Source organism: Mustela nigripes, chromosome 10, assembly GCF_022355385.1.
Source record: "Mustela nigripes isolate SB6536 chromosome 10, MUSNIG.SB6536, whole genome shotgun sequence".
Lineage (NCBI taxonomy): Eukaryota > Metazoa > Chordata > Mammalia > Carnivora > Mustelidae > Mustela > Mustela nigripes.
Window position 1 is genome coordinate 56,565,134 of NC_081566.1, and position 23,429 is coordinate 56,588,562.

Below are 23,429 nucleotides of genomic sequence, written 5' to 3' on the forward strand. Positions count from 1 at the left end.
TTTAGTTGGGTGTAACCCAACTAAATATACAAAAAGTCCTTGCAGACCAATGTCAAGAAGATTTTTCCCGATGTTTTCTTCAGTAGTTCTACTTTTTAGGTCTTACATTTAAGTCGTTGATACATTTTGATTAGATTTTTGCATATGCTATGAGGTAATGGCCCGGTTTCATTCTTCTGCTTGTAGAGATTCAGTTACTGAAGAGACTATCTTTCCCCCATTGTGTGTTCTTGGCAAGAAGGTGCTCAGTTAACGGCAGCTTTTGTCTTGCTGTATTTCAGACTTATCAAAGTAAAATCTCTAACATATAGGCTTTTAGGAGAGGAAGCAGCTTCACTACTAAGATGTCACAATTAAAAAAAAAAATAAGCTCATGAGCATACTGTGGAACGTGAGCCACCGGGACCCAAATTATTAATCTTTTTTCTTGCAAATCCATCTGACTGCAGTTGAATGTTCTCATGGAAAGTTAGAATAATTCAGAAATCACTCTGAGACTCAGTGAACACTTCATAAATGCTTATTAAACACATAAACAGACTGTACCAGGCACAGAGATTATCAATAAAGTTTATCATATTGTGTTTGAGAGGAGAAATTGTTAAGATTTTGTGACTTATTTTTTATGCAAGTAATTAACTAATGAAAGCTGATTGAGTCAAACAGAGAAAACTGATTTTCTATCATAGTTATATAACAAATATATTTTTCTATGTAATTGACAAAGGTTACTTTATTGTTGAAAACCATTATGGAGCAATTGATGATTTTAAAAGTGCATGCCCAGTTTTGGTTTTATTCATTCCTTAAAGTGACCCTTTATTAAGTGACCCAAGTTATAGGCTGTATGGTCTTGACTTTAGAGTCAAACAGTACTAGAAGTACTGGAAGTACTAGAAGTCATAGCTTTAACAATTTTTGTTCTATGACCTGGTGCAGATTATTTTACTTTCCTAAACTTTAGTTATCGTCATATAAAATTTAAGCTAATAGTATTTACCAAGTATGACCGCTACAGAAATTCGCTTATGATAAATGCTTAGCATTCTACTGAGCACGTTGGAGGTGTTCAATTTACTGGAAACAATTATTCCTGTTATAAGTTGGAGAGAGTTCATTGATCCTGAGTTTATAGAATCTGAGACCCAAAAAGTTAAGTGATTTACAGTGTTTGAAGTGCACACCAATGCACCCTGTGTTCTAGAAGGCATCTGCTGAACACTGAGGAAGCTGGGGACAGCAAATTCCACTGGCTACCAGAATCATAGCATGGTTGACTTATTTTATATCTACTGTCTCATCGTGGTACTAAAACATTAAAAGTGCTTGGACTTCTTATTTAGCTTTTATTTTGTGGCCTAGAAATATTATAGAATCACTTAATATGATCATTTTGAATTTTCATATTATTTCAGTTAACATAAAAGATTTTAGTGACAGATTATTATATAATGATAGATAATCCTTGGTTTATAATTAATTATATTAAACTATAGCCTGCTGTACAATTATGACTGCCAAAACTTCATCACACTTCAGTGGTGGAAACTAGTTAGATACTGCCCTGGGATTAGCCATCAAATCGTCTGGAAACTTAGTAACTATCATGTAGCAGAGATTTATTTTTTTTGTAGAAAAAGTTTATGTTATTCTAACATTTTCTGAGATCAAATTTTAGGACTCCTAAGAACCTTGAAAAGGTGATAAATATTTGTGGTTCTTGCTTAGTCTCCATGGAGAGAAAGCATTATACAATCACAGATATATATGGGGAGAGGTGGTGTATTTTTTCCATTATATAAGCCGTTGGTTTGGATCCATAAACATTTTAGGCTTCCTTTCCTGGATACCTAAATTCAAAAGGGACGTGGTTTTGTCCACTCAGTTAGATGAAAAATTAAGAAGTTAGAGTCTAATAGTTCCTGAATTTTGCCTCAGAGAACTCAAAAATCTTTTCCATTTTATTTTATTTCTTTTCAGTGTTCCAGCATTCATTGTTTATGCACCACACCCAGTGCTCCATACAATACGTGCCCTCCATAATACCCACCACCAGGCTCACCCAACCTCCCACCCCCATCCCTCCAAAACCCTGTTTGTTTCTCAGAGTCCACAGTCTCTCATGATTTGTCTCTCCCTCCAATTTCCCCCAACTCCCTTCTCCTCTCTATCTCCCCATGTCTTTCGTGCTATTCCTTATGCTCCACAGTAAGTGAAACCATATGATACTTGACTCTCTCTGCTTGACTTATTTCACTCAGCATACTCTCTTCCAGTCCTATCCATGTTGATACAAAATTTGGGTATTCATCCTTTCTGAAGGAGGCACAATATTCCATAGTATCTATGGACCGTATCTTCTTTATCGATTTGTCTGTTGAAGGGCATCTTGGTTCTTTCCACGGTTTGGCGACTGTGCCATTGCTGCTATGAACATTGGGGTACAGATGGCCCTTCTTTTCACTAGATCTGTATCTTTGGGGTAAATACCCAGTAATGCAATTTCAAGGTCATAGGGAAGCTCTATTTTTAATTTCTTAAGGAATCTCCACACTGTTTTCCAAAGTGGCTGCACCAACTTGCATTCCCACCAATAGTGTAAAAGGGTTCCCCTTTCTCCACATCCTCTCCAACACATGTTGTTTCCTGTGTTGTTAATTTTGGCCATTCTAACTGGTGTAAGGTGGTATCTCAATGTGGTTTTGATTTCAATTTCCCTGATGGCTAATGATGATGAACATTTTTTCATGTGTCTGTTAGCCATTTGTATGTCTTCTTTGGAGAAGTATCTGTTCATGTCTTCTGCCCATTTTTTTGACATGATTATTTGTTTTGTCTGTGTTGAGTTTGAAGAGTTATTTATAGATCTTGGATATCACCCCTTCGTCTGTAGTGTCATTGTGAATATCTTCTCCCATTCCATGGGTTGCCTCTTTGTTTTGTTGACTGTTTCCTTTGCTGTGCAGAAGCTTTTGATCTTGATGAAGTCCCAGAAGTTCATTTTCACTTTTGTTTCCTTTGCCTTTGGAGACATATCTTGAAAGAAATCAAATTTTTTATTTAGAGCAGGCTTGTCTTGAAAGTTCTAGTTAGTGGAATGGCCTTTCTCCGATGTTTGCCTTTTCCCCAAGGGATCTATTATTCATGACAAGAAAGAAACATTTTCAGTTTATTAACTCATTTACTCAAATAACAAATATTTTTAAGTGCCTACAATGCAGTGGTGTGCTGGTAATCATCATCTTTGGAACAAAAACCCTTGATTTTTAGCATGTAGTGATTTCTGGGTGTGTGCCTTCGCCTGTGGCTGATTCCCTGCTTTTAGTGTAATGTCACTGAACACGGAGTTGGAGAGAGGTGAGGAGAATTGGCTCTACCAAGCTGGTCTGAGCCAGTTCAAGCCTACCTCTGACCCTGCCTGACCTTATGTGTCACATACCTTGGAGATATATATGTATAATATCAGTACCAGATGAAAATGGAACACTTCAGCTAACTTTCCAGAAAAAGCTAAATTGTTTGACTTATTTTTTATTCAGGCGATAAACTGAAATTCTAAACAACTAGAGTAATAAAAAACTTGGATGCTTTAATTTAGTTTTGTGCACTGTCTCCATTTCCATGATCAACACAGATTATCCCATGAATAACCTGCTATTGATCAGTAGAAACATAATTAGTTCAACCATGTAACTGGATATTTGGAAGTAAGATGGAAATGAAATTATGAATTTTCATCTGTTAGATACAAACCATTCACCAGTGTATACCTTTTGTGTTCATTCATTTAGAACTGTTATAGTATTGAAATGAGGTCATTCCATCACTATAGGTACCTTCTTCACATCAACTGGTTAGAGTAGTCCACTAAAGTTAAAGTCTTCTGATTCAGTACTCCGTGTTCTGTTTCATGGCTATAGCTTGCCTTTACAGACAGGCCAGCCATCTTGTAATGTCATATGGGAGATGAGTAATGGGGAATTGATGGGTTAGCATAATTCATGTGCACTCCTGGAAAAAAAAATCAAGGGTAAAAGCCCTATGGATGATAGGTCAAGAGCATTTCTATACTCTGTGTGTGTGTGTGTGTGTAGTTCCTTTCTGTATATTTTTAGACATTTAAACAAGTTGTTGAACTCATATTGCATATAGATTTTGTTTCTTGAACTTTTCTCAGTAAACATTTTGTTAAAACTATTTCCTCAGATAATAAAAAAAACTATGTTACCCTCTCAATAGGTAGATAGTAGTTCATATTCTGTTTGAACCATCATATTCCTAAGCATTCAACAATTTCGGACATTCAGGTTTTTTTCACATTTTTTCTTTTATTATGAAGGAGATGTCTTTGTCCAGAAATCTTTGGTCATGTGTCTGATTATCTCATTAGGTGAGATTCCTGGTCAAGGATATGGACAGTTGGAGGACTCCGGAGACATAAAGTCAAACTGCTGTTCAGTGAGGTGGTCTTGCCATACCTTTTATGGTGTCTCAGGTGCTGCCTCCTAGCATCAGGACTATAATTTTTCAAAATTTACTCATTTGATAGAACAAGTGTGGTATATCGTCTTAATTTGCCTTGAGAGTCCTAGTGAAGTTAATATTTTTGGTGTTTGTTGCTCATTTACATTTCCTTTTCCATGAGTTATCTGCTTATATCCTTTGTTCATCTGTTGAATTTTATATTGGTTTGATTGGGTTCTGTACCTAGAGAGAGTATATAATGTTGTGTCTCATATTCGATGCAAATATTTTCCCCATTTTACTCTTTTATATTGGTTAACACGTTCCTGTGATATATGGCAATTAAAATGTTTATATTTCATTTCTACTTTCCTTCTGTAATTTCTCCCACTGAATTTAAACTTAGCATGTTCTTCTCCATTCAGATTGGATAAATATTTGTCAACATTTTCTTTCAATTTTGTGATTTTTAATTTTCTTAAAATTTAAGTTTTTACTGTTTCATATTGACTTCAGCATATAAATATAACTTAATGATTAGTATCTAATGAGTCATCCTAATATCAATTGTACAGACTGCTTCCATCCACTAATATGTGATGTTATGGCTTTCATTTATTTGATATTTATTTATAACAAGGTCTGTTTTTGAAGCATTGATTTTGTTCCATGTTTTTGTCTAGCCTTGTGTCAATACCATTCTTATTTAATTCTTATAGACATAACATTCTAATAACTTCTAGTACTAGTTTCTTCATCATAGTCCCATTTTAAAATTAAGTGGTTTGACTAGTTTATTTTTCCAAATTACTTTAAAATAGATTTTTAAAAACAGTATTTGCAACTGGTAGAGCCACTCTGGAAAACAGCATGGAGGTTCCTCAAAGAGTTTAAAAATAGAGCTGCTGTATGACCCAGCAATTGCACTACTAAATATTTATCCAAAGGTTAAAAACATAGATTTTCAAAGGGGCACCTGTACCCCAGTGTTTATAGCAGCAATGTCCACAATAGTCAAAATATTGAAAGAGCCCAGATGTCTATCAACAGATGAATAGAGAAAGAAGATGTATATAGAGAGATAAATAGATAGACAGATGGATGACATGGAATATTATTCAGCCATCAAAAAAAAAAAGAAATCTTGCCATATGCAATGACATAGATGGAACTACAGGGTGTTATGCTGAGCAAAATAAGCAGTCAGAGAAAGACAAATATCAGATGATTTCACTCATGTGGAATTTAAGAAACAAAACAACGGATATAGAGGAAGGGATGGAAAGATAAAATAAGATGAAGTTAGAGAGGGAGACAAACCATAAGAGACTCTTAACTTTAGAAAACAAACTGACGGTTGCTGGAGGGAGTTGGAAGGATGAGGAACTGGGTGATGGGCATTAAAGAGGCCACTTGATGTAATGAGCATTGGGTGTTATATGCAACTGATGAATCACTAAACTCTACCTCTGAAATTAATAATACACTATGTGGTAATTAAATTGAATTTAAATAAAAAAATTAAAAAAATAGAAACTACATTTGAAAAGCTTTCTGTTGGGATTTTGGTTATGGCTGTGTTGAGCTTATGCATTAATATGGGAGGAATTGTTCTATTAACATCACATGAATATAAATGACAGCAAAATTATTTACCTTATAAAGTCAATACAAAAGGAGAACCAAAAGTTGAGCTGTAGAGGCACAGAGTAGTGTGGAGAAGCATCAGCAAATTGAACTTGGGTCAAGTCTCACTCATTTATGTTTACTGGCTGCGAAGTCTTGCAAATGTTTATAGCAGCCATGTCCACAATAGCCAAACTATGGAAAGAACCTAGATGTCCATCAACAGATGAATGGATCAGCAAGCCAAATCTTAAAAACTGTCAAGATTTTTTGTCCTATTCCCTCATCTGTAACATGGGAGTAAAATTTTCTCTACTTACATCATAGGGTTGTTGTAAGAACCCAGAAATACTCGGATTCTCAACACTTTTTGGAATATTAAAATGTATGTGTTTAAAAAAAAATTAGATTGTTTTGATCCCTAAGTAAAAATTCCTCTCATATGGACAGGTCCAGACCAGAATCTGAAGACTACAACTGATTTTCATCTCCTTCAACTGGAAAACCTATAAAATAAGCTCGCTGTCTACCTCATCCCTTCCATTGCAGAGATACCTCATTTACAAAGACCCTAACTTAAAAAAATTTTTTTTCTAATTTTTTTTCAGTGTTCCAAGATTCATTGTTTATGCACCACACCCAGTGCTGCAGGCAATACATGCCCTCCTTAATACCCACCATCAGACTCACCCATCTCCCCATCAAACTTTTTAATACTGAAAAGAATGCCTTCAGATTTGTACGTAGGAGGTCGGCAAGCAAATTTCTCCTGGCAGGAAAGCAGATCATATATCTTGAGCTTATCTCCCTCTTTTAGGGGGTGTCAAGCCCTGATCACCCTGGGCTGTGCGTAGGGAGCTCTAACCGACTTGTCCTCCTGCTGTCTGGGTTGGGGCCGCCTTGCCCAAGGCATCTGAAGAGTGCTCCCTCTCCCCAGCCTGTGGTTTAGGAAGCTTAGTTTCTTCCCCTCCAGTGATAACTTTCTGCTGTCATTTTCAAACTACCTACTACTGTTTATTTGGAATCTAAACATCTGGGAAGCTTAAATGACCAAATTTGTTGAGGGCACAGTCTGAGCTCTAATTTTATGTTCATGAGACACTTGACAAGTAAACACGTTGATAGCAGGATTTATGAAATGTAACCTCTGCAATAGAATTTTGGGCCAGGAAGATTTAGTTCAATCTTCCATGGCACCGTTTATGATGGAATTTTAGTTCTGAAAGAGAGAGCAATCTCTAACTTAACCCTTTCAACCTGCAATGAAGGAGGCTGATGCAGAGAGAGATGAGAACTGTTCTACGCCTTGTGGCCAGTCACTGGCAGAGCTGGGAACAGAAAAGAAACTAGCTTTCTCAATTCTTTCCACATGGCTCCAATACTGCATCATTCTGAGTATAGCACCAAGGCAAAGCAATGCATAATGTTCGAGTGTGCTGCACAATCTGGGAAGAGGAAAGTTATGCTCAGTGACAGAGTATCTTAAAGATACGAGGTTCAGAGGGTCTTCAAACACAGTCCTTTAAATGTCTGAAAGTAGAAACCTTGTGAAAATTCAGATTTGCACCTTGAAGGGAAAATTGCACCCAATCTTCTTGGGTCTTAGATATCTCCTTTCTCATTTATAGGAAGATATTTAATAAGAGAAAACGTTTTTTGCTTAGTCTTATGAGGGGCGGAAATACTGGATCTGATCAGAACCCAGATTTCAAGCTGAATGTGGGATTTGATCACCTCCTCAGCCTATCTGTCTGGTCAGTTCTGTGGACTGATTATTTCTCAAAGTGGGGACAGAGATGATCTACCTCCCCAAAGCCTTATGGTTGGCTTTCTGGACTCTTCTTTGTCTACCCCCTTGTGACCTAGCAACTGCAATTTCCGTTTTGTCCCCAACAGGAACTCTGCTTTTTGTGGATTTATTTCCAACTTTTTCTTTTTTAATAAATATTTTATGTATTTACTTGAGAGAGAGATCATGTAGGCAAAGAGGCAGGCAGAGAGAGAAGGGGAAGCGGGCTCCCGGCAGAGCAGAGAGCCTGAAGTGGGGCTTGATCCCAGGACCCTGAGACCTTGACCTGAGCCAAAGGCAGAGGCCTAACTCACTGCAGAGGCCTAACCCACTGAGCTACTCAGGCACCCCTAATTCCAAATTTTTAAAATTTTTACAACTTTGGTATTTTGCACTTTGAGTTTTTTTTTGTTGTTGCTGTTCCTTCCCTTGGAATATCCAACTTCTCATTCTCACAAACTGCTTTGGTTAGTGATAGTCTTTCTTGGTTCTCAACTTCTGGGGCCCTCACCTCTGTGTCACATTGGTTCTTACACCTTTTGGTATTCTCTCCCTAAGCTAGGTTTGAACCCTGGAAGGATCGGGAATGCAAAATTTTCCTCATGAGTAGCCCTGAGACCAGTAGGTGATTATAGGGGGCATGAATGAATTGAAAAGGGAAAAATACAGTGGCGGGGAAGGGAGAGAATCAAGTTGAGAGGCTGCTTCTATTTCTTGTCACAGAACTCATTCCAGTCAAGCTTGACACAGCTTCTTCTATATCGATTCTTGAATTCGCATTACCACAAGTGAAATGACAGCCCCTGGGGTGTTCTCATTTCCCAAATTTCTCTGGCTTTATTTCATGGTCTCTTTCCTCTGAACGACCTTGTTTCTCTTTGAGTCATGGCAACAATTATTTGCTTTTCATATGTAGGTTTTTGCCTTCAAACAGTTTCAGGTATTTACTTTCAAGACCTATAAGGACTATTGTAAGAAAAACAAATTAGGCAGACAGGCTGTGGCTTGAGTAAAAAGTCTATCAGAGGCAAACTAGAAATGCCTCTCCTCTAAGCTTGTAGTTCCTAATGACCTCTCTTTATCATAATCAGTTCTCTTGTATTATGATCCGTGCCTGTTTCTTTCTCTTATTAGTCCTTCAGCTGAGCTTTATTTATTTTTAGGTTCCAAGTACCTAGCACAGTGTCTGGTATATAGTAAGCCTACAATAAATGTGTGTGGGATATTAAAAAAAAAATCTTAGGTTTCTTTTAAAAAAATAGTTTTGTAATCAGTGAGAACTCTCCTCTCCTTTTTTTGTCTTTATTTTTTTGTTTGATATGTTTTCTTACAGTAACAGTCAAAATGAGGGTCTGGTCACCTCAGGCAACAAAATGGCGTTTTCTTTCTCTACCTCACAACCTCTGAGTTTCCCTTAAATCTCACCTCAGCTTGTAATGTTTGCTTTGTCTGTGTGGTTATGAGCATCTGTCCTTTCTATTTAAGGTTGTGTGTAACCATTTGCTTCTATGGAAAAAAAAAAAAAAAAGGTGATTCTTGCAGCAATGGTTTGCTGAAGCTGGCGAAATGGATTGGTTTTGTTGACAAATAGCCCCTGTCTGAATTGCTGACATTTCTCAGCCCTCTGCTGGATTGCACAACATTGTGCAACTTTATGTGGAAATAAATGAGTTTATTAGCAATGAGTTGTGTGTTTGTGGCTGTGTCCATGTATGATAATAAACATCTTTTGTGGGTACTTGCAGCAATAATGACACCACTCTTTTTCAGTTCACCCTTTACCATAAACTATGCCATTATTCATTTCAGTGGGAGCATCTAACCTCAAAGAATGTTATGAGAGTAGCTTGTTGAAACAGAGTAATGGACAGTAGGCTCTGAGTAATCCTCTACTGGCAGGACTGTGTGATAGCTGAGCAGATGGTTTCTTCTATGTTGGTGGTCTGTAATATTTCTACTTGAAACCGTTCACATCTAACACAGCTTTGCCACACTAGACCCAGGAATTTTCAGTGACTAAAAACAGTGCAGTGTTTTCTGGAGTCAGCTCTAGTCACTCGTGTGGTGAGCTATGCCTCCAGGGTGTTTCTTGAGGACACTCAGCTGACCTGCAGTCTCTGCCCTCAGAGATCAAAGATCATGGAACAAGCCATTGGAGGTGCTCAAGATTTCAAGTGTCAGGAGCCCAGAAGAAGCTTATGAGCAGACAGAGCTGAAGCTCAAGGATGGTCAGAACAGTTGGGCTGTGTGGGGGTGCGGCGGAATTAGGCAAGGTTCGCAGAGAACCCTTTAAGGGAGATATATCCTGAACTAACTCATGAATAGAAGGACTAGTAGTTATGGTAAAAAAAAAATTGAGTAGAGAGTACATTCTAGTTTGCCTGGGTAGGGTCATACGGGAAGTTAAGGAGGAAGGAGCAATGAGTTGTGGGAGATGGAAGGGAAATGAAACCATTAGATAAGCAGGCCCGCTAAAATTCCCTCAGGGAAAAAAAAATGTGATTACAATCTGTGTGAAATACCAAAGACTTCTAGATAAGACACTAAAACAGAAGCAGAATCTGGACTTACTTCAACATTCGTTGTGCATTTGCAGAGCACAGAGCGAGGTGTTGGAGAACGAAGGGGAGTGAGAAGAGGTCCTGCCCTGAGGGGTTTTAGCCCAGTCAGAGACAAGCTGTACATGAATTTTTCAATAGGCTGTGCTTAGTACTGGGCCAGAGGTGTGCCCAGGGCACTATGGAAGCCCAAAGGTCTAGAACCCAGTTTGACCTTGAGACATGGGAGGAGGGAACAATGAGGGGGAGCACTGGTGAGTGTTAGAGCCAGAAGATTCATTCCCACCAGGAAGTCTGTGTGTGGTGGGTGTGATGAGGGAGCAGGAAAGGTTGTCACAAGTAGAGGGAATAGGCCAAAGAGGGCACAGGAAACCACATGATATTTGCTGATGCTGCTTACTGACTTCGAGTCACTGGGTCCTCAGGTCTGAATGGAGATGGGTGGGTGGTGTGGGACACAACTGGGACTGGGGCAGGAGCCGCATTTCCATCATGGGAGCTTATCCTGTGGGCAATGGAGCCTGTGGGGAGGGCTGAGGGGGTCAATAGCACAGGGGGCTTTAGAACAATCCTTCTGGCAATAGTGGGAGGAAGGGGACGAGGTTGGCGATGCTCTTAGTGTCCAGAGACTGCTTAGATGGGGGCATCTGTGGACTTGGCCAAGGTATGGCAGTGAGAATGGAAAGGACTGATGGCTCTAGAATTGTTTTTCATTTAAAATTCTGAAGGTGCTGGAATTGTTAGGACACAGAAGACTAGGGAGAGGAAGGAGTCAGGGGCGGGGGACAGCGAGATTTCTGGCTTTGACGGTTGAGTGCATGGTGATGCCTCCGATTCCCCTTCGTGTGGCAGGCTGCCGTGAGGGGCCTCTGTGGCATCTACTCTCTGAGAAGCCTGGAAATGAATGTCCTTCCTTTCACCCACGAGCAGCTGGATTGTCAGAGGCCTGAGAACTCAACTCTGGTTCTAGCTCTATCCATCGCTGGGAAGAGAGGGAGGCCTAGCCCGCAGATCAGTGTCTCCTTGGGCTCTTCTTCCTCATCTGCAGGTGGTGAAAGTGACCTCAGGCCTGGAGCATGCTGTTAGGGCCACGTTGGAGATAGAGGCCAAGGACCCTGGAGAGCTGGGCTTCTAGCTGGTGGCACTGTTCCTGCAATGGCTCGCTGTTCTTCCCACTCAGCCGTTTTCCAGAGTGTGAGGGGATGGTGGGGCTCTCCCTGGGAAGTCAAATAGAGCAGACACTCTGAACTAGCAGAGGTGACTCAGCGTTTCTGAGGGTTTGTTTGTGTATTTAACTTTGAGTCAACATTATTCTAACACCTTTTAGTTCACTTAACATTTACAGTGTATAGTAGATGGCAGACAAGGTCACAGAGCCGGGAGGGGCCTTAGTGCCTGCAGGATCCCTTCTGGCAGCTCTAGGAAAGCCACAATGAGATCCCCTGCTCCCCCCTGCCGCTTGGCAACTTTTTTTTTTAATTTAATGGTTGAAAAATTCAAGCAGATTTAGATATTTTCTATTAAAAGAAGAGAAAGGAATAAGGAGGCCACAGTGAAATTTCCAACAAAGACACTGGTTGCAGTTCTCCATATGTGAAAGTCCAAAAGAAGCTAAGAAAAGGATGTCTTCCCCCAACCTCACAACATCCCCCCCCGCCCCCACCCTCACAGTATTTGTTATAAGCCACAAAGACTCAGGGCTCACAGGTGGGGAAAAATAGATAAATTCGAGAAAAGTTCCTGAAACTGCCCTGGGACCAACACTGTTTCCTACCGGTGACTGCAAAGAGCTAGTGAGCCAATGTTAGTACTTCTAGAAGAGTCAGAATGTTTCACATGAATTTTTTAATGTTGGAAAAACCAGTCAGGAGAAAAAAAACATACCTTCTCCCCCCCTTCTTTTAATATCGTTTTCAGTAGCACAATGCATTTAAAGTAAGGCATAGTTTCCTCAGAGTAATATGGCCTCAGGACATGATTTAGATGGAAAATTTAAGTAAGATTAATGCAATTTATTATCCGACAGGATATCCCTACAAGCCACATGATTTGGCTGAATTTTAGATTCCCAATCTAATATTTCAGATGAGATTTCCAGATGGGTGTCCTATTCCTCTATTAGTTTAGTCAGGGTGATATAGAGTTTGTAAAACAGGAGAGGTTAAACTAGTTTTAACACTTGATTAATCATTGAAATTACTTTGTTACTGTTTGAATTCATTGACTTTTGTTTATTAAGTAACTCCCTAAAACCCAAAGCCAACACAAACTAGAGGCACATTTCCAGCTTTGCTAATTTATTTGATGACTTCTTCAAAGGAAAAAATTTTTTTAAAGTAGTAAATTTATGGTTACATTGAAAGGCTGTTCAATGCTTGCTCCTTGCCTTGAGAGAGAAAGTGTGGGCTTGTAAGACGGAGGGCAACACACACACCCACCCTGAACACATACCCATATTCTAATTTCTTGGAACATTTCTGGACAGATAAATCTTTGAAAGAAATTAGATGAATAATTATCAGAACTTTTGCTACTTCCATCAAGAAATAGATGGATAGCACAGAAACTGTTCGAGGTGACAAACCACATATATATTCCACCATTTTATAAACCACTCACAAGTCTATTAAGGGAGGTGAATTCCAGCACCCAGTGAGGCTGCCTGAATGGAGGGATGAGCACCATGGACAATTAAGCATGCTCCTGCTGCCGGCGGGACTCAGCTCTTAGCATGAAGTGAAGGGGGAGAAGCTAATCCAGAGAATGGACAAAGCTCCAAACCAGAACTTCTTTTTGGGATATGAAAATTTCCTGAAGTCTGGGTTTGGTAAATTGATTACAATCTCTTCTCAGAGACCTATCAGGAGCAAACTAGTGAGTTGCAGACATAAATTTGAATTCCAGAGTCTCCAACTAACCCAACTCATAAATGAATTCCTAAATGCTGACTGAGCCAGAAGACCCAGCTTTGGAAAACCACTTGGCAGGAATCATTAGTTTCAAAATGAGATGAACTGCTCTATTTAGCCCTCATTCAAAACTTTACAGAAATGCCAGATTTCCATAAACACAGGTTTCCTTGAATTTCCAGGGCTTTGATTAACTGGTAGATGAGGCTTTCTCACAAATGCAGATTTGTATGTAATATTCAGTTTGGACAGGATTGGGAGCTGGAAACCAACACAAAGTGTTCCCTCTCCTCCCTAAGATGTTAACTCTTCCCTTGTTTTTCAGAAAGTGCTTTTTGTTACGTGAGGTTTGGAAAATTAAAAATTAGTCTATGGTTTAAAAACATGGCTATAGATCATGTTCTTGTCATTTATGTCACCGTTTCTTAAGCTTTTCATGACTGATTGACAGCCCACTGATTGATAGTGTGTCTTTAATGTCCCAAAGGAATGAGAGAATTAAAAAATACACTTCTGTCTCTGCTGAAAAAGTCATAAAGTTGTGGCTTTCTACTAAGTGAAGAGGTTGCTTGCAAAGATTTTTTTTGTTGTTGTTTTAATATGTTTTCATTTTTCCTTTTATGGCCATTTTTCTCCATTGAGACTGGTGCATTAGGTGGGGACACAAATTGGTGCCACATAGATCCCCAGAGTTAAACTTTTTGCTGGTGGCCTGCCACCACCTCCTCTTTTTTTTTTTTTTTTTTTCTTTTTGGCTTCCATAGTCAAGTCAATAAAAACAAATACATTTGGAGGGTAAATAGCCAATTTTTTGTATTCTGAGAAGCTGTTTCCTTCCAAGAGAGTGAGTTTGGAGCCCAGGACTGACTTAAGACATGGATTCCATTGCCTCTGTGGGCTTTTCCCATATTTCTTTCAATGTCTGTGGATTGTCCCTAGGATTTTAGACATCAGAGATTATAATGCAAAAAGAAAGTATTGGTTAAGCTAGTTAGGCTACCTCAGCCAGGTAGGATTTTTTGTCTCCAAAGAGCAGGGTTGTAAGGGCTAGATATAGGCTTGACTTACAATAGGGTAAAAACACAGCAGTTAGCAACAGTGTTGCCTTCACTTTTAGCCTATTCTGTGTAGTAGAAATTCAGATGTTTGTCACAATGGATTGATTCTTACAGATGGTTCTCTAGAAGTTCCGTTGCTTCTTAGAGGAGTGATCTAGAAGTCATCCTGAGGCAGTCTCCTTGGAGCAAGGTCGTGTTCTGGGCTGCAGGAGAGAATGAGAGTCCCCAAAGTCCGAATGATATGGATTGAGGGCAGCAGTCTCCGTGGTAGTTTTTCCAACTAGGACAGTTCAAGAACTTCACCAGAGATTTGTCATGAAACCACCACTCACTCAGGGTTTGACTAAGGCTTTGTCTGCAGTACCTGGTAGGCTGACAAGAGATAGCACAGTGGTGGGGCACTACCTGTGGATCGATATCTGTTAACTTCTGTCTCCTGCACCTCATTCTCCCCTTCCTCCTCATATCATCACCGTCATCACCATCACCATCATCACCACCATCATTTCCTGCCCTTAGCGACTCACTTAGAGGTTATGAAGGCAAAACATGATTTGGTTTGGTGATTTCACCAGTTTCTTCTTGTCTTCCTTCTTTTTCTTTCCCCTTTCCTTCTCTTTCAAGAACCCAATCAAAAAGGATAAGAGTTCAGGAACAGTCCCTTTTGAAGCCCACACAAACAGCTGTGTGCCAGGGATTTGGTTGCGGTGGGAGAGGGAGATGTCAAGCTAATTGGCAAGTATTCTGAATCTGCTACCTCAGGGGACTTTGGGGCTTTGACCTTGGAGCAACTTGCTGTACAGTGTAAGGGTCCTGAGACATTCTCTTCCTCCATTTGACAGAATGAGATGCCCTAGAACTGAGGGTTTTGTGAAAGAACAGAAAAAAGTATGAGGATGTTGGATGGAAGGGGGAAGAGGACTAAGAATGTTAAGAGGACAGGCGAATTCACTCAATGGTAAATCTGCATTTCCATCTTCCACTAGGGCAAGACTCATGTGATTATAGGAATGAGAGGCTTTGCTGCAGAGATCTTGGGTCATGTGCAGAGGGCTACATTGCTATATGGATGTGCTTTTTGTGACTTGGTTATTTTCCTCTGGAGTCTAGGATGCCTATACCGTTCGATCCCCTCCTTTCTGTTGGAGTGCTTGCTTTGTCAACTGCTGCCTGCCAGCAACTCGAGGATGACCATCTGCCACCATCTCTGCTTTGGGGACCTGACAAGAAGGAAACACATTCTTGCACTGCGGAGAAAGCTTAGTGGTTCTCCTCTGCCTTCATTCATTCACTGAAAATTCTTTTGTTGTTGTTTTAAGTTTTCTGTATTCTAGGCACTGTACTAGGCATCAGGAATCCATGGAATTTTAATCTACAGAGAAGACTGACGTTAATCAAATCATCCTAAAGACATATAAATTTCAAATTAGACAAGTTCTATGAAGGTCAAGCCCATGGCACAGCACTCACTGTGCATCTAGCCTGCTCAGGAAGTTTTGGGATGTGACCATAGAGCTGAGTGTGTAGTTTGGGCAGGAATTAACCAGGTGTAGAGGAGAGTGTAGAAGGTTCTGGTTAGAGAACTAGCTCATGCAAAAGCCTGTGCTCTCTCCACCAAAATCATACTGTGGTCTGTGTGTGGAGGTGCAGTGAGGCTGGACAGGTTCCATTTCATCAGCTCTGAGTTGAAGTTTGTCACCTGAATCTTGGAATCAGTTCTGCCACCTGTGCTCTCTGTCTTCTATGATCTGTTAGAGTCCTTTCTCTTCTGGATCTAATCCCTCAGTATACTCCATTCTGAAAGAAAAGCAGTACAAGGTGTAGGGCAGAGACACACAAAAAGTCAGCAAGTACATCTTTGTTTTTCTTTCGAGTCATGAGAGAATAAATCTCTTCATTCCTTTAGACAAGAAATGCACACCATCACCACTGATGTCAGCCTTCCTGTTTATCGTCTCAAACTTTAGCAATGTGGAACATTCAGTTGGGTTTGCTTTTGGGGGCATTGCCCCTTTAACTGAGGGTGGCATCTTTAAGAAGTGACAACTTCTTCTACTACAGAGCCTGCTAGAGTCTATCTTCTTTGTTTGCAATCCTTGGCTTTTATATTTGACTTAATTTATTGTTTATTTCATGATAGTTTCTATTCTTCTAAAGTTTGGATTCTCCCCCAAAGAGCACTTCTCGAAATGCAGCCTTCAGTAATATTTCTTCTACTTTAATCCATTGCCTTGAACCCCTTTGTCCCTGGAGGCTATTCTGAAAATAGTGCCCTACCTGGACACCCATCTCTCTGTATAATGACCCTCAAATCACGATGTGTTGAAGAGCAGTGTTTTGTCAACTATTTCTTAATGAGTTTGTTTGTTGTTGTTCTGGTTTTTAAAAAAAAGCATATACTTGCTTTTGATAATTGAAAATATAGGAATAAGAAGCATGAATATTAAAGAAAGCTATACATGGAGAAATGATTATTATAAATATTTTTGTGTATTTTCCTCTAATGTATGAGTAAATGTTACATATTCATATAAATAGACATATATTTTTATCTTGTATTTTTCATTTAACATGTGTAATAAGCATTTTCCATGTTAGTAAAATTATTTGTAAGCATTATTTTTAATGGCAACTAATATTCTTATTCTAGTTAACCTAATGTGCCTGTTGTTTGTCATTTTGGCTACAATAAATGTTTTTGTGTTAAAAATCCATGTATTGGTTTGGGTTGAATTCCTTAAGATAGAATCCAAGAAGAGGAATTATCTACTTGTTCCTTTATTCACCATTTATTGCTTTCTTCTTTTATATTAATCTTCTTGGTTCTATAATTCAAAAACATATATATATATATAATAAATATATATAAATAATAATATATGTAAATATGTAATATAATAGATATATAAAATCCCTGTTTTCAAGGAGATTCAGCCCTGTGCTAGATTAAAGGACAGGAACATTTTAGAGTTCTTGATACAGATTTTCAAGTTGCTTTCCAGGAATTTGGATCAATTCACTCTTCTGCTATACGGAAGAGTGTGTTCTAAGTTATTCTTCTAGTATCCCTTCCTTTTGAGAATTTGCTTTCCCTTCCACTTTGTGATTCACCTGGGGTTGCCATTGTACATTGCCTTCATGGACAATCAGGTAGAGTACTTCCTCGCTGGCTTCCACATAGAGAAACAGTAACACAGAAGTTCATGCTGGGTCAGTATGGTACCCAGGCTGGGGTACCATAGGTTTTTTGTTTTTGTTTTTTTAATAATTAGGAGAGTTTCTCTTTTTTCATTCAGAATTGTGAGCTATGAAGAGAACGAGGTACACTGGAAGTGCTGTTGGTCATATTATCTAGCATGAAAAGACTACCCGCCTGGGAACTTGTCCACCACATGGACACAGACTGAGGGATGGTGAAGAGAGCTGAATTCTGACTAGTAGGCAGGTCCACCTGTGACTCCAACCCCGCGAATGCTACTCCTCTATTTTTCACTTAGATGAGCCAACACATCAACTTCTTTTCTTTCCCTTCTGACTCCTTGTCTTTTCCTCCTCTGTGTTTTCTTTTTTGTTAAGTTGGATTGAATTGAATTTCTAACACCAGTAGAGAATCCTGACTGTACCTACATAGCCATTGTTATCACCTTAGAAAATGCTTTGAACATAAAAAAATTCCCGTTCCCACAAGAAAAATTGTATATCTTTGTATGACATATGTACACGCACCTTTGTGCTTGAGCATGAGGCTAGGCATTTTTTCCTCATGTGTAAATATGTATGCATATTTTGGTTCATTTATCTACAATATTCTTAGTTTTAAAAGTATTTACTTAAGTCATGCTTGGCTGGCTCAGTCAGTACAGCATGTGACTTTTGATGTTGGGGTTGAGTTTGAGCCCCACAATGGGTGCAGAGATTACTTAAAAATAAAATAAAATTAATAAAACTTTACTTAAGCTTATTTCATACTTAATATATATAGGATAAGTGTTTGCTGAAGTACTTTCCCCACATAGTTATTTGTTTATATCATGAGCTTTTATCTAGAAAAATTTCCTCTTTTTTGGGTAAAATTTCACTTATTTTTTAATAAAAATTTAAATGTTTTGTGAATTTTATTTATTTTTCTTTGCAAGCTTTCCCACTGTCTTTAAATTTAAGATTCTCTTCTTCATAGAATTTTGGTGTTTTCACATATAAACATTCAGAACTTATTTTAGTGTGCTGATTTGAATTCAGTTCTCATGTTGATTTTTTTCCCTCCCTAATTGGTATTTTTTTCCGATGTCACTGTTGAATAATCAGTTAATTTCCAATTGACTTATAATGCCTTGAAGAAAATTATATGCTATGTTCCTATAAACCTGAGAACATGTGATAAGTTTTTTTGGGGGGAGGTTTATGACCTGTATATAAGGCTATTTCTAAGTCTCTCCGTATAATAGGATTTTTGTTCTATTTTAGGTCTTTAGCCACATAAAGACAGATAGCTATCATTGTCCCTAGCATCACTTCCGATTATACTGGAAGTAAAATATTTCATTTCTTAATGATTTATTCTACAGAATTCCATATTGACAAATACCACTTACTGAGTTTTCCCATGTCCTGGACACTCTGCTAAATTTTAATCCTTATCACGACTCTGTGTGGTAGATACTGATGTTGGGACTTCGATACTTAGTTCTCTGACACGTTTTGAGTTAGCTTTTATAAGTATGTGACAATAGACCATCTCTACATATTTTGAACTCTTGTTTTGATCTGTCTGTTGATAAAAATACCATACTGTCTTGATTACTATAGATAGTCTTAAAATAAGGTAGTGTAAATATTCCAATTTTATTCTTTTTGTTTCAAAACTTTTTAGTTAAAAGGTGATTTATATGACCTGAAGATCAACCAGAGTATTTCTACACCCTTTGAATTTCCATGTGAATTTCAGAATCAGCTTATCAATTTGTACATAATAGCTTATTGGGATTTTGATTGTGATTCTGTTGTATCTAGTCATGAGTTTAGGAAGAATTTACACCTTAAAATTATTTTCTAGTTTGCTAGTACTTGCCAGTGAATATTCTCTTATTATGTTACAGGATCTATAGTGATGTCTCCTGTCTGATTTCTGATATCGGCTTATATCACCTCACCTTTTTTCCTGGATGTTTATCAAATTTGTTTATCTTCTCAAAGAATATACTTTTGGCTCAATAAATTTTTATTTTTCTATTTTCGGTCTCATTGATTTCTGCTCTTTTATTATTATTGTTATTAATTTGCATTAGCTGTTCTTTTCCTTGTCCCTGAAAGTGGATATTAGGAGAGTTGATTTGAGACTTCTCTTTCTAATACAAGCACTTAGCACTATACATTTTATTATTCTAGCTGTACTGCTACAAATTTTGATATGTCTTGTGTACATTTTCATCCCACAGGAAATACAAGCTAATTTTCTGTTAATTCCTTCTTTGACCCATGGATTACTTAAAAGTGTATTATTTAGTTTCTGAATCTGGGGAGATTTTGCAAAGGCCTTCTGTTACCTCAGTTTAATTTAATTTTGTTATGGTCAGAGACCTTTCCTTGTATGATTTACGTATTTTTAAATTTGTTGAGACTTGTCTTATGGCTTAGAATATGGTTGATCTTGGTAAATATTTTGGGTGCACTTGGAAAGGGTATTTTGCTGTTGCTAGGTAGAGTGTTCTCTAAATGCCAATTCAGCAAAGTAAAGTAACAAATAATGTTTGTCTTCTAACTCCTTAGTAATTTTTATTTTGGGGCATGTATTTGTTCCATCATTTATTGAAAAGTGTTGAAATATCTGACTATATTTGTGGATTTACTTATTTTTCCTTTCACTTCTCTAAGTTTTTGCTTCATATATTTATGAATCTATTACTAGCTGCATAAACATTTAGGATTGATATGTACTCCTGATAAAGTAACTGCTTTCTTACTATGAAACAAACCTCTTTTTCTCTTGTAATATTACTTACAGCAATCTGCTTTGTCTGATATTGAGATAGTCACTTTCATTTTCTTTGATTAATACTAGAATGACATATCTTTTTCTATTCTTTTACTTTCAAACTATTTGTGTCTTTATATTTAAATTTCATTTCTTGTAGTTAGCGAGTAGTTTTCTTTCTTTTCAGTTTCGTGTTTGTTTTCCAATCTGGTAACTTCTGCCTTTCCTTGTTATGTTTAGTTCATTTACATTTTAATAAGATTATTGATATGATTGCTGTTTATTTGCTGTTTGACTCATCTGCTTCTCCTCTTTTCTGTTTTATTTTGAATTAGTTGTATATTTTTCTCCTCTTTTCTTTCTTATTTTGGATTAGTTGCATTTTTTTATGATTCCATTTTATCTTTTTAAAACATCTTTTAAAAGAGTTTTATATATTCGAGAGCGAGCGAGAGAGAGAGAGCAAGCACGAGTTGAGGGAGAGGCAGAGGAAGAGGGACAAGCAGACTCCTTGTTGAGTGGACCCCCCAGCCCTCATCCAGGAGGTCGATCCCAGGATCCTAAGATTATGACCTGAGCTGAAGTCAGATGCTTAACCAACCTAGCCACCCAGACATCCCTCCTTTTTGTTTTTTCCTGTTTTTTTTTCTTTTTTTTAGTTACACCACTTTTTAAATATTTTTAGTGATTGATTTATGGCTTGTCATGTCTATCCTTAGCTTGTTACTGGTAATATTATACCATTTTACATCAAGTATAGGAACTTTATAAAACTATAGTTCCATTTCTTCCTTTCCTACCTTATAATTTTATTATCATACATTTTACTTCTCCATATGCTGTAAGCCCAACATTACATTTAAAAATGATTTTTGCTTTAAATTGCCATTAAAAAATAGATTTAAGATAATTATAAACAGTTATTTATATGTAAACATATTTTGCATTTCTTTCACTTTGTATTCCTTTATATTCATCCAAATTTCTAGCTACTGTCTTATTTCTGCCTGAGGGACTTTGCTTCACATTTCGTGTAATACAGTATTCGGGTGATGCATCCTTATAGATTTTGTATGTCTAAGAAAATCTTTACCTTATGTTCATTTTTGAAAGGCATTTTGTCTGAGTGTAGAATTGTAGGTTGATAGAGCCCCTCCCAGCTCTACTCCCCAGGACTTTAAAGCTGTTGCTTCACTGTCTTTTGGCTTACACTGTTTCTTACAAGGAGCCTGAAATTCTTATCTTTGTCCTCTGGAGGTAATATGTCATTTCTTTTCTCTGGTTTTACAAAGATTTTTCTCTTTATTACTCACTAAATAATTTGATTATGGCATGTGGTGGTGTAATTGGCTTTATTTTTCTCCTTAAGATTTTGTGAATTCGTTGGGTCTGGGTGTTTATAATTTCATCATATTTTGAAAAGTTGTCATCATTATTTCTTCAAATAGTTTTCTTTAGTTTTTTCTTTTTCTCTTTCCCCTGGGACTCTGATTACATATGTATGAGGTTGCTTCATGCCCTACAGTCCCCTGATAATTTTTCAATTTCTTCTCCAGCGTACAAAATGTTGGCAATCCCATCTGGTATATTTTTCATCTCGACATTGTATTTTTTTTTTAAAGAACTTTGATTTGGATCTCTTAAAATATCTCCTATAACTATCCTTCCATGATCTTCATAAATATCTTCCATCTATCCTATCATGCTCCTGCTTTTCTCTATCATCTGAAACACATGGGGTTTATTTATAAATAACTGCTTCTATCTAGTGATTCCATTATCTGTGTTCTTCCTCTCTGGTGGTGTTTCTATTGATTGATTTTATTCTTCCTTATGAACTCACTTCCTGTTTCTTCACATGCTTGGTAATTTTTTCATGGGTTGTCAGATTTGTGAGTTTTACATTGCTGCGAGATTTCTTCTCTCTCCTTCTCTTTTTATTTTATATCCCTGTAAATATTGTTTTAGTTTTGTACTGGGATATATGTAAGTTATTTGAAAATAATTTGTGGCTTGCTTTGAAGCTTTGTCAGATGGATCCATAGACTATAAGTCTGAGTCAGTACTCTTTTTCTAAGTCCAGTGCCTCATATGTTATGAGGTCTGCCTTTAATTGCTAAGGCTGCCATAATAAAAGACCACAGGCTGAATCAGTTAAAAAAAAAAAAAAAAAAAAGCAAGTATTTATTGTCTTACAGATCCAGAGGCCATGACCAAGGTGTCAGCAGGGTTGGTTTTCTGAGTTTTCTCTCTATAGCTTGCAGAGGGCTACCTTCTTGCTGGGTCCTTACATGGTCTTCCCTCCAGGTATGCACATCCATGGTGTTTTAAATTGTGTCCGTATTTCCTCTTCTTATAAGGATAGAAGCCATATTGGACGAGGATCCATCCTACAGGACTCAGTTTAACTTAGTCTCCTCTTTAAGGCCCTGGATCAAATGCAGTCACAAACTATACTAGGGTTAAGGCTGACACAAACTATACTAGGGTTAGGGCTTCAGCATATGAACTTTAGGGGAACAGAGTCTTTCCACTCTGCTTGGTGGGACCACTATCTAGTCTTGCATGAGCTCTGGTCTTGTGTGAGTTCTGCTTGCTTTTCCTACCTTTTCCCCCTGGCCTTGATAGTTTCTTCATAAAGTTTTGCTGATCAGTCTTCCGTCAAAGACTCAAAGATACTCAGGGCTCCCATGTTCTAGGCAATCTTTTCTTATCTTTCTTTAGGATTCTTCTCTGTGAATTTTAGCCACTTTGGACTCCTCTAAGAGGAAAGAATCTTCTGTCTTCTCAACTCAGGGCACGCAGTAGGCTCCGTTTGACTTTTCCCTTCCTGCAGTGCACCCTGAAATCTCTTTTCAGGCCATAATACGGAGCACCTGTAGCTCTCACAGTGCTTGCTTCCCATTTCCAGGGATCAGTATCCTGTCCTGCCTGTTGTCTGAAAATGACTATTTCACCTATCATTCCTGTTACCCGATTGTTTAAGTTGGGAAGATTAATCTAGTCTGTTATTTTCTCATGCCAGACATAGAAGTCAGCAAAACACCTTTTGTT